The following is a 15,803-nucleotide window of genomic DNA, read 5'->3' on the forward strand; positions in this document are numbered from 1 at the left end:
GCGCATTGCAGCCTGTGAGCCTAATAATGCCATACACATGTTATTATCAATTGCATGAGACAGGCTGGAGAAATATTCTTGCACATAAATTCCCACTCTGTGGACAACATACATTATATTACAGAAATAAAATTGGTGCAGTGGCGTCATGACGGGGGTGCGGGGGGTGCGTCCCGCACCCGGGTGTCACCCTTCAATGGGGTGACACCAAAACGAGCCGCATACAAGGTCCGCGCACCGCACCCCCTCCTCCTTTTCACAAAGCGCCGCACACCCGCCGACCCCATATCAGTCCCACCCGCCTGTACAAGCAGCAGAACGCCGCTGCGGGAGGGTCCGGACTCTGTAGAACAGCCGGGCTGTTTCATAATAAACTCCCTGGATCCCGGGCGCTGTGACGTCACCATGAACTTCAGTGCCGCTTGCAATGCTGGGAGGGAGAAGTGGAGGACACTGCAATCTGTAGCGCTGCCGCTGTTTTAACGGAGAGGATCTGTTCTGCAGTGGCGATTGTCTCCTGCTGCTGTCACACCCTGGCTGGCTGCCAGTCGTTTCACCTGCCAGTGTGGTAAATTTTATCAAGTAATTTAAATATATATTTTTGTATATAAGCGGCTCCAATAAATAAAAGCAATAATAACATTTTCAATAGGAGCGCTGAATAGATATGAAAGTGCTAAAACCTGTGAAAAAAAAACGGTGGTTAGTAAAGCAATGTTTAACAGCCCTTTTAGATGCAGGTGTTTTGAGTCCGTCATTGATCCGTTTTTGTGTGTTTAAGGGTTCCGTATATTGCCGGGGGTCAGGACCGCATGTAGGTAGTAGGGACAGAAAGTTAGGATCCCTTTGCTAACCTCTGCATACAACCTACATGCGGTCCTGACCCCCAGCAATATACAGAACCCTTAATCACACAAAAACGGATCAATGACGGACTCAAAACACCTGCATCTAAAAGGGCTGTTAAACATTGCTTTACTAACCACCATTTTTTTTCACAGGTTTTTGCACTTTCATATCTATTCAGCGCTCCTATTCATATTTTAATATATTTTTAACCCCCTCAGTGCTCGAAGTGGGCCAGTATATAACGGTATGGCATACCGGCACTTCGAGCACCGACCCCCGCTGCCGCCTTTCAAATTCTGCGCTGTCAAGCATTGGAACCGATCTGCGGGAGATTTCAAATGGTGGCGCCACGGTCATAGGGACCAAAGGCCATCTCCACATCACTGCTGTTCCCCCGGGCTTTCTGCCCTTCGCCGCTGCTGCCCACATCCTCCCCTGCTGCAGCCCACGTCCTCCGCTGATGCCTGCCGCCGACGTCATCCTCCACACCGCTGCCCAGGGCCTTCTCCTGGTCACCGGCGCTGCCCAGGTCCTTCTCGCCGCCGCTGACTTCAGCCTCTGCACCACCGCCGAGTACAGCCTCGTCCGCTGCTCATTAGGTACTGTCCCTCTGTCACTGCTGTCACTCTCCCTCTCTCTGCTGTCACTGCTGTCACTCTCCCTCTCTCTGCTGTCACTGTCTCTGTCACTCTCCCTCTCTCTGCTGTCACTGTCTCTGTCACTCTCCCTCTCTCTGCTGTCACTGTCTCTGTCACTCTCCCTGCTATCACTTTCTCTGTCACTCTCCCTGCTGTCACTCTGTCACTCTCCCTGCTGTCACTCTCCCTGTTGTCACTCTGTCACTCTCCCTGCTGTCACTCTGTCACTGTTACTGCTGTTACTCTGTTCCTTCTGTCACTACTCTGTTCCTTCTGTCACTTTCCCTGTCCCTATGTCCGTGCTGTCACTCTCCCTGTCCCTAAATTTTGGATCATACGGTGTGGAGTAATGTGAATTTTGGATCATACTGTGTGGGGTAATGTGAATTTTGGATCATTCTGTGTGTCGTAAAGGGAATTTTGGCTCATTCAGTGTGGCATAATTTATAAGGGGCACCAGTACTAGATAGTATAAGGGGTCCTACTATTGTGGTGCATAATGTGTATAAGGGGTATATGGAAGAGGACATAATACAAATTGAGGATTCGTGTGTGGAAGTGGGACAGGATGAGGGTGATATGTGTGTACTATCGGACAGTGAGGATGTTGATGATGATATTGTTTGTGTAAGTCAGCCACCAGTGGCTGCAGTTATTGACCGTGGTAAAAAGAAAGACATTGGATGCCAGGGCATGAGACCAAAAAAGCCACCTCTTGGGTGTGGGATTATTTTTACTCCGATCCTGACAATGTTTATGAAAGCATCTGCTCCATTTGTGAGGCCAAATTTAGTAGAGGTAGGAACGTTAGCCATCTAGGCACCACCTCCGGGTTCACTACGGCTGGCCGGCGGTCGGGCTCCCGGCGACCAGCATGCCGGCGCCGGGAGCCCGACCGCCGGCTTACCGACAGCGTGGCAAGCGCAAATGAGCCCCTTGCGGGCTCGCTGCGCTCGCCGCGCAACGGGCACGGTGGCGCGCTACGCGCGCCACACTATTTTATTCTCCCTCTATGGGGGTCGTGGACCCCCACGAGGGAAAATAAGTGTCGGTATGCCGGGTGTCGGGCTCCCGGCGCCAGTATACTGAGCGCCGGGAGCCCGACCACCGGCATACAGAAGACCACCCCCACCTCCATGTTACATAATTTGCGGCGAAGACATTACATTTATTATACAATATTATAATGCAATTAACACCTCATCATTAACATCCTCAGAGTAATTACTTAAAGGAGGAAGTCCTTCTAAAAAATTGTTTTGTGGGGGCCCAAACAAACCAATCATTTGAGCCACAAGTGACGGTCCCTGTCGCTGAAATGATTGGTTTGTTAAACTGTGCATGTCCTGTTTAATATATACAACATGGCAATTCCATCTTGCACCTTATTTCTTTGCATTAAGTGCTCTTTGGAGCATTTTTTGGGCATAGTTTCTAAAACTGCCATCCTGTCTGCCACTGCAGTGCCACTCCTAGATGTGCCAGGTGTTTTTGCCGCCCACTTCTGTCCCTTAGCTTAGTCATCCAGCTACCTCGGTGCAACCTTTTGGCCTAAACTGGTTAAAAACAATATGGTGAGCTGCGAGGTGTTCAAAATAGTCTGGAAATGAGTGGAAATTAATGTTATTGAGGTTAATAATACTGTAGGAACAAAAACAGGCCCAAATTCTTTGATTTTAGCTGTTTTTATGATTTAAAAAAAAAAAATTAGAACCAAAAGCAAAACACACAAGGGCGGTTTTGGCAAAAATGGCCAGGTGCACATATCTACTAAGTATTCCATGGGGTGTGAAGCGGAAGGAGGTCCATAGGGGGGGAGGGGGGTGACACCATGAGTTACCACACCGGGTGACACCAACCCTAGTGACGCCTCTGAATTGGTGTCTCAATGGACTCACTCAGCCTTAGTAAATACTCATTTATTTTATTACTAATAATGTATATTAATATCTAAATAGGGTTTTCTTGTAATGGCAAATGCTTAATATTTAGAAACAAAAAACAAAAAGTTCTTGCATGGAGTTTGAGCATTTAATATGACTCCAGAGGCCAGTGACATGTTATTGTGAAAGGTGTTACAATCTCCATGTCTGTGCTTTAAGGGGGGAATTCATCATAGCTGTGAACAAGGGGCCCGATTCAGACCTGATCGCTGCTGTGAGTTTTTCGCACAGCGGTCATTATCGAAGTACTGCACATGCGTATGCACCACAATGCGCAGGCACATCGCCAAACAGCGACAGGATGGTGAGAAAAATTAGATTGCACGGCTGTTCGCAAGGCGATTGACAGGAAGAGGACGTTTGTGGGTGGCAACCAGGGCCGGACTGGGACTAAAAATAGGCCCTGGCATTTTTGAAGCACACAGGCCCACCTCTGTGACTCCTCCCCTTACTATTCCTGACTCCTCCCACTTATTAGTCTATGCTCTTACAAATATAATTAATATTCTAACAACATACAAGTGTACATCATTCTCTATTAAAATACACACAACCAGTGGTTGAAGTGGAAATTTTTAAGTGAGGGTATGGAAATGTGAAGTTTGTAATTAAGCGCGCACCGAAGGCGTGCGCGCTCCGGAAAAGGGGGCGTGGCCACTCAAAAGGGGGCATGGCCTTCAGTGTAGTTTACCACACCATACACCCCTTATACGCATTATGCACCACAATAGTAGGACCCCTTATACTATCTAGTACTGGTGCCTCTTTCACATTATGCTACACAATATGAGCCAAAATTCACATTATAGCACCCGGTATGAGACAAAATTTACATTATATGCCCCCAATAGTGCAGTGCCAGATCCACAATTGCCCCCACAGTGCCAGGTATACAAATGGCCCCACAGTGCCAGGTATACAAATGCCCCACAGTGCCAGGTATACAAATGCCCGACAGTGCCAGGTATACAAATGCCCCCACAGTGCCAGATCCACAAATGCCCCCACAGTGCCAGATCCACAAATGCCCCCACAGTGCCAGATCCGCAAATGCCCCCACAGTGCCAGGTATACAAATGCCCCCACAGTGCCAGATCCACAATTGCCCCCACAGTGTCAGATCCACAATTGCCCCCACAGTGTCAGGTAATACCTGACACTGTGTGGGCATTTGTGGATCTGACACTGTGGGGGCAATTGTATACCTGGCAGGTATACAAATGCCCCCACAGTGCCAGGTAAACAATTGCCCCCACAGTGCCAGGTATACAAATGCCCCACAGTGCCAGCCAATTGCCCCCACAGTGCCAGGTATACAATTGCCCCCACAGCAGCCAGTGCTGCAGCTGCTTACCGCTGCTGCTGCTGCTGCTTCTCCTCCGGGCTCCGGCTGTGAGGGATGGGTGAGTCAGGAGAGGTAGCGCCCACCAGCGCGGCTGTGTCTGGCGCGGCGGCGTATAGCGGACTTCGTTCAAACCAGCCGCCGGTTCGTGAGCCAATCAGAGCTCGCGGACCGGCGGCTTCTGATTGGCTGCCGGTCCGCGAGCTCTGATTGGCTCACGAACCGACGGCTGGTTTGAAGTCCGCTATACGCCGCCGCGCCAGACACAGCCGCGCTGGCGGGCACTCTCCTCTCCTGACAGCTGAGACACGCTGCCGCCGGACTGAGCGGCAGCGTGTATCAGTGAGCGCTGGACCGACCCACGTGGCCATCGGCCCTTCTGGCATTTGCCAGAAGTGCCAGATGGCCAGTCCGGCCCAGGTGGCAACTGACCATTTTCAGGGAGTGTCTGGAAAAACGCAGGCGTTCCCAAGCGCTTTCAGGGAGCGTGTGTGACGTCAGCTACAGACCCAATTTCTTTGCACAGGAGGAGTAAGTATTGAGCTACATACGCACAGACTTCACGAACTGCACAGAATGGGCAAAACATTGAGTGTGATGCGAACGGTTTTGCAGCTGTCTGCTGACTGAGGGGAATTTTTGCACGGCGTACACATGCAATCGCACACTTGCATGGGGCAAATTTTCACTCCCCCTGGGCGGCGACTATCTTATTGCAGGCCAGTGTGATTTGCAGCACATCGATCAGGTCTGAATTAGGCCCAAGATACAATGGAGAGAGATAAAGGGGGCTATTCAAGTAGGTCTGTAGTTCTGAATTGTTACTTTTCACCAGTGGTGCAAGTAGAAAAAGGGTGGAATTCAAATGTTTGAAATGTCAGTTGGGTGTCTGCTTTTTCCTGTCTATTAGATAGGAAAAAAAAGACACCCAACTGACTTTTTAAACAATTGAATATCCCCCAAAATGTCTTATAGGTAATGGGTGTGGCCAAATGCTACATGGGGTTGGCCAATGGAAATGGGGGCGTGATACACATGTGGGGGAGGGGGGGCAGATACACATATGCCCCCACAGTGCCAGATACACCCCCACCATGCCAGATATGCCCCACGGTGCCAGATGCACAAATGCCCCCACAGTGCCAGATGCACAAATGCCAGATATGCCCCCACAGTGCCAGATACACATATGCTCCCACAGTGCCAGATATGCCCCCACAGTGCCAGATACACATGCCCCCACAGTGCCAGATATGCCCCTTCAGTGCCAGATATGCCCCCACAGTGCAGAGATGCACATGCCCCCACAGTGCCAGATATTCCCACCAGAGTGCCAGATATGCCTCCAGTGCCAGATATGCCCCCCTGAGTGCCAGACATTCCCACCAGAGTGCCAGATATGCCCCCAGAGTGCCAGATATGCCCTACTTTGCCAGATACACATGCCCCCCAGAGTGCCAGATATGCCCCCACAGTGCCAGATATGCTCCCACTTTGCCAGATACACATGCCCCCAGAGTGCCAGATATGCCCCTACAGTGCCAGATATGCCCCTACTTTGCCAGATACACATGCCCCCAGAGTGCCAGATATGCCCCAGCAGTGCAACTCACCGCACTGTCTATTTCTTCTGCTGCTGCTGGGGAGAGTAGGGCACAGCACATGCCCCTCCTGCCCTCAGTCCGGTCTCTGCGTCCTCCTGCGGCGGCGTCCCATATTTTAGATCTGGCGCCAGTCCGCGAGCCAAGCAGGGCTCGCGGTCCGGCAGCTCCTCACTCCCTAAAGTGGTGCGCTGAAATGTGTGCGGGTGGTGGTACGGCGTACCCGCTGCCAAATTCTTAAGGGTACGCCATACCCGACCGTACCCGCATTCTTGCACCACTTCTTTTCACTATATATCGCATCAGTTTGATGTGATGTGTCGTTTAGTTTTGTTAAGTAGCAACTCATGTACACTTACCTGTCCTGTGATGCGATCTGTTACCCAGAGCTCTGGCGGTCCAGTCTTCTGCTGCGGTCTTCTGATTTCACGGAAATTCTAAAAAGAGGCTCTTGATGCACAGTCTTCTCGTAGTAGTTTCTTTCTGCACATGTTCCGGCGTCATACGTGACTGGCATGGCACAAGTAACCGGCTGCAGTGGTCTAGGAAAGTTGGCGGGGGCTCCACTGGAGAAGTCAGGAATGTCTCCACGGTAACCCACTCTGTGAATAGAACGAAGCAGAGAAAGAACAGGGCTTTTCACTGCTATATGAATAGGCCCCAAAGTATCAACCGAGCATTCAGCTTGTAACTGTTATTTTGCAGGCTGCGCTTGTATAATGACAGTTATTGGTTGCTACTATATCTCTCCCCAAGCTCTGATAAATTTCCCCGCCCCCCAAAAAAGTACCAACCAATCAGCTTCCACTGCCATTTTATTCTCATCAAAGCTCTGAGTAAGATAAAGGGGCGAGAGATAATATAAAGTACTAACTGATCAGCTTCAAAGTGTAATTTTACAGGCTGTGTTTGTAAAACAGCAATTATACCCCTTTCACACAGAAAACCAAATTGAGGGTCAAGCATTTGGATCCGGTAATTTGCCCGTATCAACCTGGGACCTTTTCTGTGTGAAAGGGTCAACCCGGCTCAAAGTCCTGGGAATTGCAACCCAGGTTGACCCTTTCACACAGAATAAGAGCCAGGGTTGATCTGCAAATTACAGGGTTCAAATGCCTGACCGGCAATTTGCTGTCTGTGTGAGAGGGGGTACAGGCTGGGACCGAAACAAAACATGTGCTGCAAATGCCTCTTAATAGCCGAGATGCTGTGAATAGACGCTGTTTACTCACTGTTCTGCTATGCAGAGCGGCAGTCAGTAGCGGTGTGTGTTCCCCCAGCTGTCCCCCTCAGCGGGACACTGCGGCCCGGGGGTGGGACATTTGGGAGGTATGCAAAGATGTTATTTTACATATTTGTTGATATCTGTGAGGATGTTCCTATAGCAGGCATGTATACTGGGGAAAACAATGCCGGAGGCTCCACACCAGCATGGGCTGCTGCACCATCCAGGGGCAGATTTAGGGGTGAGGCACCCCTAGGCACAACAGTATTGGTCACCTACCATCTGCCTAATTTTATTATTTTTATTGATTAGTTATAAGCCCTCATTTGATGATATCCAATTTAAAAGAATAATAAAAAAAATCCACTAACTATGACATTTTAATTATTTATACATATTTACTAAGTAGGACAGCTTACAGGTAGGTATGTGCATGTGCTACCCATTTACACTCTATTCAAGATGGCCTATGGTACAATACAGTGGAAATATTGTGCAGTTACTGGTACTTTTTGAGCTGACAGTACCAACACAAGTATCCAAATGCCGCCCCAAACAAGTGTCGCCCCTAGGCACGTGCCTCACGTGCCTAACAGGAAATTCACCACTGCCGCCATCCAAGTTGGAATCAGCAGCCGCCGCAGGATGCCACACACTGCTCAGCCTGTCAATCATCATTTAGCCTGCCCCCGGACTCCTGTGGAACCAGCCAATGGGAGTCTGGGGGCGGGCTAAATGACGATTGACAGGCTAAGCAATAAGTGGCATGCTGCGGTAGCTGCTGATTCCCGGGGAAGGAAGCCAAGACATATGTTACATACAACTTCACACATACCTCCCAACATTGAATGCTGTGGAAGGGGAATCGCGGGCGATTTTGAAAAGGGGGCATGGCCTGAGAAAAGAGGGCGTGACTTAGTGGGGTTGCCACCATCATAAGCCACGCCCCCCGTTTTCATCACTGAGGTGGTATGCCCAGCACTCTCTGAGCTGCTGGCATGCCCCCTCTCCTTCTGTCTTCAGGGGAAATAAGGCTCCTGTCACTGCTAAGCAGAGCAGCAGTGACAGGAGCCTTCCAACTGCCCCCCCCCCCCCAAAAGTGGGACAGTCCCCAAAAAACGGGACTGTTCCACGAAAAATTGGGACCGTTGGGAGGCATGCTTCACATGTACAGTATGTTCATACGTCCTGGCCAGCTCCCTCCCTGTACACCTTGGACGGCACTGCAGCCCAGGGGCAGCAGCCTCTGCTGCTCCACACACACATCCAAAGGTACCCAACTGAAAAGTGCACTTCATCAAGAACCTGTTCTACCCATAGAACTTGCTGCACCGCAAGAAGCCTATTAACAGTAACAAACTGCTGCTTAGAATAGCAGAGACATTAAGGACAGATGATTTAAGTCTGCTGTAGTAAGGAACTACTATCCACAGCAGCAACCAGCTGCAGCATATTGCACAAAGTGTGCCCTGATTTATTGTCTACTAAAAAAGATTTAAGTATCTATTCTATATATGCTCCAGCATATTGAATAATGATGTGCACTGATCTATTGGTTACCAAAAAAGTTCTATTCTATATAAGCTTTAACGATATTTTATATCAAAATCGCATGAATAGGACTTTACAATTATATGTATGTTATACAAGTTTTATGCAAAATAACTTTTTTTTTTTATAAGTCTCTGATCCATGTTCAAACACATTTACAATGATAATGTATCCCTTATGCACCAAGGAATACCACTGCTAATATTGCCAGTGTTTCCCAACCTCGGCGCCAAAGGCACACTAAGGGGTATATTTAGTAGAGATGAGCAGTCTGGATTCACTTCTCCAAACATCGCAGGTCGGGTGTTCCCGCCAGACTCAGATCCCACGTTGAGGCCAAACCTCATCCTTCTGGCGTCGTATTATCGCGGGACTTGGATTTTATATAAGGCGCCGCAGACGGGATACAGAGCCATTTAATTCTAATGCACGCTGCCATTTGCTGTGTTATACTCTGCTGTAGTGGGTGTACTGTGTCCAGAGTCTAACAAGTTAACAAGTGGCTGTTCTGTATAGTGACTGTGTTTGGGAGCACACTGCACGCTGAGGCATGCTGCACTATACTCTGCTGTAGTGGGTGTACTGTGTCCATAGTCGAACAAGTGGCTGTTCTGTATAGTGACTGTGTATGGGGGCACGCTGATGCATGCTGCACTATACTCTGCTATACTGGCTATGCTGTGTCCAGAGTCTCAAAAGTGGCTGTGCTGTATAGTGACTGTGTAAAGGAGTCATGCTGCTGTGTGCTGCGTTATACTCTATTGTAAATTGTACTGTTTGCTGCACTTAACCCTAGTGCACTTTGTTCACATGCATCTATAAGCCCTGTGATCCACACAGTTGGAACAGAGCTGCAAGTTAAAAAAACAGAAAAAAATTAAATAAAATATATATTTCTATTGTTTGTACTGTTTGGTGCGCTTTGTTCACGTGCATCTACTAAGACCTGTGAACAATGCAGTTTGAACCGAGCTGCAAGATATAAAAAACAAGTTCTAAAAAAAAAACTTTTACGCTGTGACAATGTTTCATATAAATTGCCGCGTACTTGTGCCTCTGCTCTGATTAGTAACCAACCAGCTCGCTGCAGCCCTTGGCCAATATTGGTGAAAACAATATTGTGAGCTGTGAGGTGGTCACAATTGACTGGAAATGACTGGAAATTAATGTTATTGAGGTGGATAATACTCTAGGAACAAAAAAAAACTCACATATTATGTGATTTTAGCTTTTCTTGTCAATTTAAAAAAAAAAAAAAAAAAAAAGCAAATCCAAAACCAGTCACAGCGGTTTGGCAAATCAAATTCCAAAGCCTATAGGGATTCTGCCATTATCCCTATAGACAGCAAAGGAGTTATTACATTGCTTGTGAACAGGAGAAGTGCCGGTGTCCACACTTTAAACATTCCTATGGCCACCATTCATATTGCCACTAGGGTCCAATAGCAAGCAGGGACGTGCAGTCAGAAATAAATGAAGAAGCGGCACCTATTAAAGTGCCGCTGTGACATAGGGACGCGATTTCACAGATGAAAGCACGCCCCTGTCAGTGAGGAGGGATGTAATTGGCCAGCGGATCTGTCACTGGATCCGCTGTCAATCACCAATGGGTGGGTGCGGGCATATGCGACGGCAACATTGCTGACATTGGCAGCGGCGGTGTGGACATGGTGGTGCGGGCGTTAACAGCGGTGAAGGTGAGGGCGTTAGCGGCAGGTCTGGATCCGAGAGGATCCAGTCCCTGCCTGCAATTTACAATTTTGAGTTTGTCAATGGTGCCAATTACAAAAATGGCGCTGAGACACCATTTTTAAAATTCAAGATGGCCGCTGCGTCTTCGCCCCGCCCCCTCTGGCTGACTTATAAGTCAGCACGAGGGAGCGGCTGTCAGTCTGACAGCGTAGGAGGAGCAGAGAAGAGCTCCTGAAGCCAGAAGACGCTGTAGAAGTCCTGGATGGACGACGGCCATGCAAAAGAGCTTAACAGCCGCCTCCCACCAAGTGAAGACACCTGGAAGCCCTGGGAAGGCGGAGGCCATGCAAAAGAGCTGCCCAAAGGCCGCCGCCCACCCAGGTGAAGACAGAAGACGCTGGGAAGCCCTGGGGAGGCGGCAGCCCCCCAGGTGAAGACAGAAGACTTTAGAAGTCCTGGGGAGGCGGCAGCCATGCAAAAGAGCTGACCAAAGGCCACCACCCCCCAGGTGAAGACCCTGTACAATAAAAAAATTTTTAAAATGTGTTGTGTATTTATTTTAATATTTTCTTTACAGGAGTACTACAGGTGCCAGCGGGCACTTTATGTCCGGGCATGCTGGCTGGTTCTCCAAGTGCTGGCATGCTTGGGCAGGCTTTCTGGGACCTGTAGTCCACGTGTAAAGAACAATATTAGCATGGCATGAACCCCGCACCCACCGCCACCAGGGGCGCGGGGCATAGCACTGGCTGGTTGTTGCTCGGGAGGGGGGACACCATTCAATTTTTCTGGGGTCCCCACTTTCCGAGGAATTTCAGCCTTAGGCTGACTGGTTTGGGGGGAGTTTAATGTGATGGCAGGGGGACCCCATACTGAGTGTCCCCCCTGCTATGGCATTACTCCCCCTGGCTGGTTCAGCCTGGTGGTGGTTTTTGTTAAATATGGGGAACACCATTTTTTTTTTGTGCTGGGGTGGGGGAACGGGGGGACGACGACGACGACTAGTGAATCATCCAGTGCCTCCGCAGCCACAGACCTCACTGCACGTCACTGATAGCAAGTCCTGGTGATTTTATCTAAACTTAACAATTTTAGGAGAAATCAGACTTACTCTGAAGGTGCGTGAAAAAGGACTATAGAAATCACTGCATATCATTTTCACTCCAGCAATTGAATAGCAAAACCCTGCGGCACAGGGTTTTTTTTTTAAATTTCCTGCCGACAATTGAATCTGCTCCAATGTGTTCCAAATTGGAATGCAAAAGATAAATATTAGACTGGTCCACTACATATACACTAATCAGCAGCCAATACATGTGTACGGAAAATGGACCATATGCATCAGATCATATATAGGGTCCTTAAGTATTAAAGTTAAATACGGAATATTCAGAAATACAGAATTTTTTGAGTGAAACTAAGATAGTGAAACCTTTGTTTTCTGATGGCTCATTGTACACAAACTTAAACAAAATTTGTGTACATACACACAATTCATTCATATTTCATATTTCAAAGTTTGTTTAATACACAAAGTTATTAAAAATATTGTATTAAATGACCTTTAGGCTGTGTGTATAAGGTATATATGAAATATGAATGAATTGTGTGTATGTACACAAACTTTGTTTAATGCACAATGTCATGTCCCACGATATATGTGTTTCATGTGTTGTCATGTTTTTATTGCAGAGCTTTGCATTTTGTTAACATTTGTCCCTCCTGATTTCCTGTAGCCAGGTTCTGATGTCATTAGTCCTGCCCTCATCCTGTCCTCAGCTCTGTGTGTGTCTGCCATTTTAGATTCTGACCAGCTCTGGTAAATCATCATCTTTTCACCTACTGCTGTTTTGTGCATAACTACAAGAATATCAGCTTGAAATAAACCCTCATCTGGATTCTTCTCACATGTCTTGGCAGTTGAGTTGACACTATCTGACAAAGTCTCTCGGTGTGAGTACTGGTTAATGTAGACATATACCCAGAGTAACTGACTGAAGAACACTACACTTACAGCCTAGTTATTGAGTCAGAATAGTGAAAAGATGGTTCATAAAAACTACCAGTAAGCCAATTGCAGCTTCTGCAGATACAAATACATAACAAGCCTGCCTGTAGTGTAACAGGAAATCAGTGTTTACAGCTATAGCACAGCTCATTATAGCATAACCAGCTACAAACTTACTCTAGCTTTATTCAGATCCATTTTCCTGTGTACTATCATGGCTGAAGGAAATACAGTTCCGGCTATTCAGGATGAGCAATGTCTACAATCAGAACAAGGAGAAGTTATGGATCTCAACCTGCAGTCTAAACGCCCTGCTAAGTCTACATGGAAGGTAAAAGAGAATCTTGAAGGTAGGAAACATGAGCTTTCTTCCACTGTCCTAGACTTATGGCAAAAATTGCAAAGTCATATGTCCACCATTTCTCAGCCTGTTTGTGATGTGTCACCGCTAGAGGGCGCACTAGGACAGCTTTGTTCAGTAAATGAACTTTATAAAGTGTCAAGTAAGGAATATATAAGCATTTTGAAGAAACTCAATAGCCAGGATTCTTTAGAAGAACTGCAAAACTTTAATTGTCTTAATTTGGATCGAGACAGTCTATTGAGTGAAGTTAAGTCTAAGACAGCAACCAGAATTGCACAATTATTGGAAACATCATCACGCATTTCTGTGTCCACCAGGCGTTCAAAACGATCATCTAAGTCACGAAGCTCAAAATATTCCATGCTCAGCGAACAACTTATAAATGCACGTGCAGAAGCAGAAACTGCTAAAATACAAGCCGATTTTGCACAAAGGAAAGCAGAAATGGAATCTAGAGCAACACGTGAAAGAGCAGAAATGGAATCTAAAGCAGCACGTGAACGAGCAGAAATGGAATCTAAAGCAGCACGTGAAAGAGCAGAAATGGAAGCTCTAGAGAAACAATGTGAGTATGCCACAGCAATGGTACGGTTAAAGGTTTTGGAACAAGCTGGCAGTGGAAGTGAAAGGGACAGCATCAGTTCAAGTGAAGTGGATGTGGAGGATCCTCTTAAGCGCACAAGAAACTACGTCCTAAGTCAAAACAGTGAACCCCTGATTGCTGCAAACTTTCCCGACAGTGCGGACATCCTTCCAGGGGACATCTTTCCAGAACAAAAAGACTCCAGTCCCTATGCAACACGCCACATCCAAGGACAGTACAATGCACAATCACTTGGTCATCCTGACCCATTTTCACACACCACAGTGCACCAAGGCCCAACACCTCAACAAACTCAATATGCAAATGCCTGGTCACAACCCAATATGCCAGTAAGTCACCAAATCCCTGGCAACCACACAGTTCCACATGCAGCGAGACCTACAGACTTTAAACCAGCTCTTAGGGCGGTGCATAGGCATTCAGCCTATCTCCCTATGTCTCTTACCCAGAACACCACAAATAATATGAACAGCACTACACAGCCAGCAATTCTTTGCCCAAAGTCAGAGAAAACAGACATGTCAGACTTTGCAAGATTCATGGTTCGTCGTGAACTTATTAAGACCAGCCTCACTAGGTTTGATGACCAGCCTGAGAACTACAGAGGTTGGAAATGTGCCTTTAGATCCACAACTAATAACCTTGGTATTACTGCTGCTGAAGAACTAGATCTGCTGATCACGTGGCTGGGCCCACAGTCGACAGAACATGTCAAGAGACTCAGATCCGTCCACATTGATAATCCTGTGGCAGGCCTCATTGCTGCTTGGGAAAGGTTAGAACGAAGCTTTGGAAGTCCTGAAGCCATAGAGAATGCTCTGTTCAAACGGCTGCGGGATTTTCCAAAAATATCCAGCAAGGACAATGAGAAATTCCAAGAACTCAGTGACCTACTCTTTGAACTCCAGCTGGCCATAATGGACACTCACTTACCTGGCCTCAGTTACCTGGACACAGCTCATGGGGTAAACCCAATAGTTTCCAAGCTGCCATACGGTATTCAAGAAAGGTGGACTACACTTGGGTCAAGATATAAAAGAGAAAATCGAGTCTCCTTTCCCCCCTTTTCTTACTTCTGTGAGTTTGTCAAGAACATTGCCGAACCCAAGAATGACCCAAGCTTCTCCTACAGTGAGTCAAATCATCCTGGTTCACCTACCCCCAAGTTTGACAGCCCACGCTCTAACTACAAGAACCACAGAGGTCCAGTATCAGTGAAAAAGACTGACATACTTCCCACACCAGCATCAGCTCCTGTCAAGAGCAACCAAGGTGATAGGATCGAAAACCCCAACCGCTTGTGTCCCATTCATAAGAAGCCACATCCCCTCAAGAAATGCATCGGTTTCAGAAAGAAACCCCTCCAGGAACGCAAGGAACTTCTAAAGAATTTTGGGGTATGTTTCAGATGTTGTGCTTCTACTGAACATTTTGCTAAGGACTGTAAAACTGCTATTAAGTACATAGAGTGCGGCTGTGAGGACCACGTGCAGGCACTGCACCCATCTCAACCCAATACTACACCCCCTGCACATTTCCCCTCTGCACCAAGGCATGGCGGGGAGAATGCAGATCAAACAGCAAGTCCTACTACTGTATCTTCTTCATGCACTAAAGTCTGTGGGGAAGATCTCCGGGACAAGACTTGTGCAAAGATATGTCTAGTCAAAGTATACCCCAAGGTACAGCTAGAAAAGACTCTAAGGGTGTACACCATCTTGGACGACCAGAGCAACCAATCACTCGCAAGATCAGAACTCTTTGATCTGTTAAACTTAAAGGGAGATGCTTACCCTTACACCTTGGGTACCTGTAGTGGAATTACAGAGGAATCTGGAGAAGAGCCAGTGGACTGGTTGTAGCTTCTCTCAAGGATAATCTTGAGATACCCTTACCCACACTTGTTGAATGTGATGAGATACCATCCCTACACAGAGGAGATTCCTATGCCAGAAGCCGCTCTTTACCACACTCACCTAAGGCCTA

At 47.5% G+C, this 15,803-nt stretch overlaps 1 long non-coding RNA gene across 1 annotated transcript in view; it reads left to right on the plus strand.

The window, feature by feature from the left end:
• Nucleotides 1-213: 213 nt before the first annotated feature.
• The window catches only part of LOC134928446 (uncharacterized), a 115,256-nt gene continuing 99,666 nt past the window's right edge, over nt 214-15,803 (plus strand). Inside the window, exon 1 of the long non-coding RNA XR_010177926.1 lies at nt 214-568. This is a non-coding gene — a long non-coding RNA (uncharacterized LOC134928446). The remainder of the gene's footprint in view (nt 569-15,803) is intronic.

The sequence above is a fragment of the Pseudophryne corroboree genome, chromosome 5, assembly GCF_028390025.1.
Source record: "Pseudophryne corroboree isolate aPseCor3 chromosome 5, aPseCor3.hap2, whole genome shotgun sequence".
Taxonomy (NCBI): Eukaryota; Metazoa; Chordata; class Amphibia; order Anura; family Myobatrachidae; genus Pseudophryne; species Pseudophryne corroboree.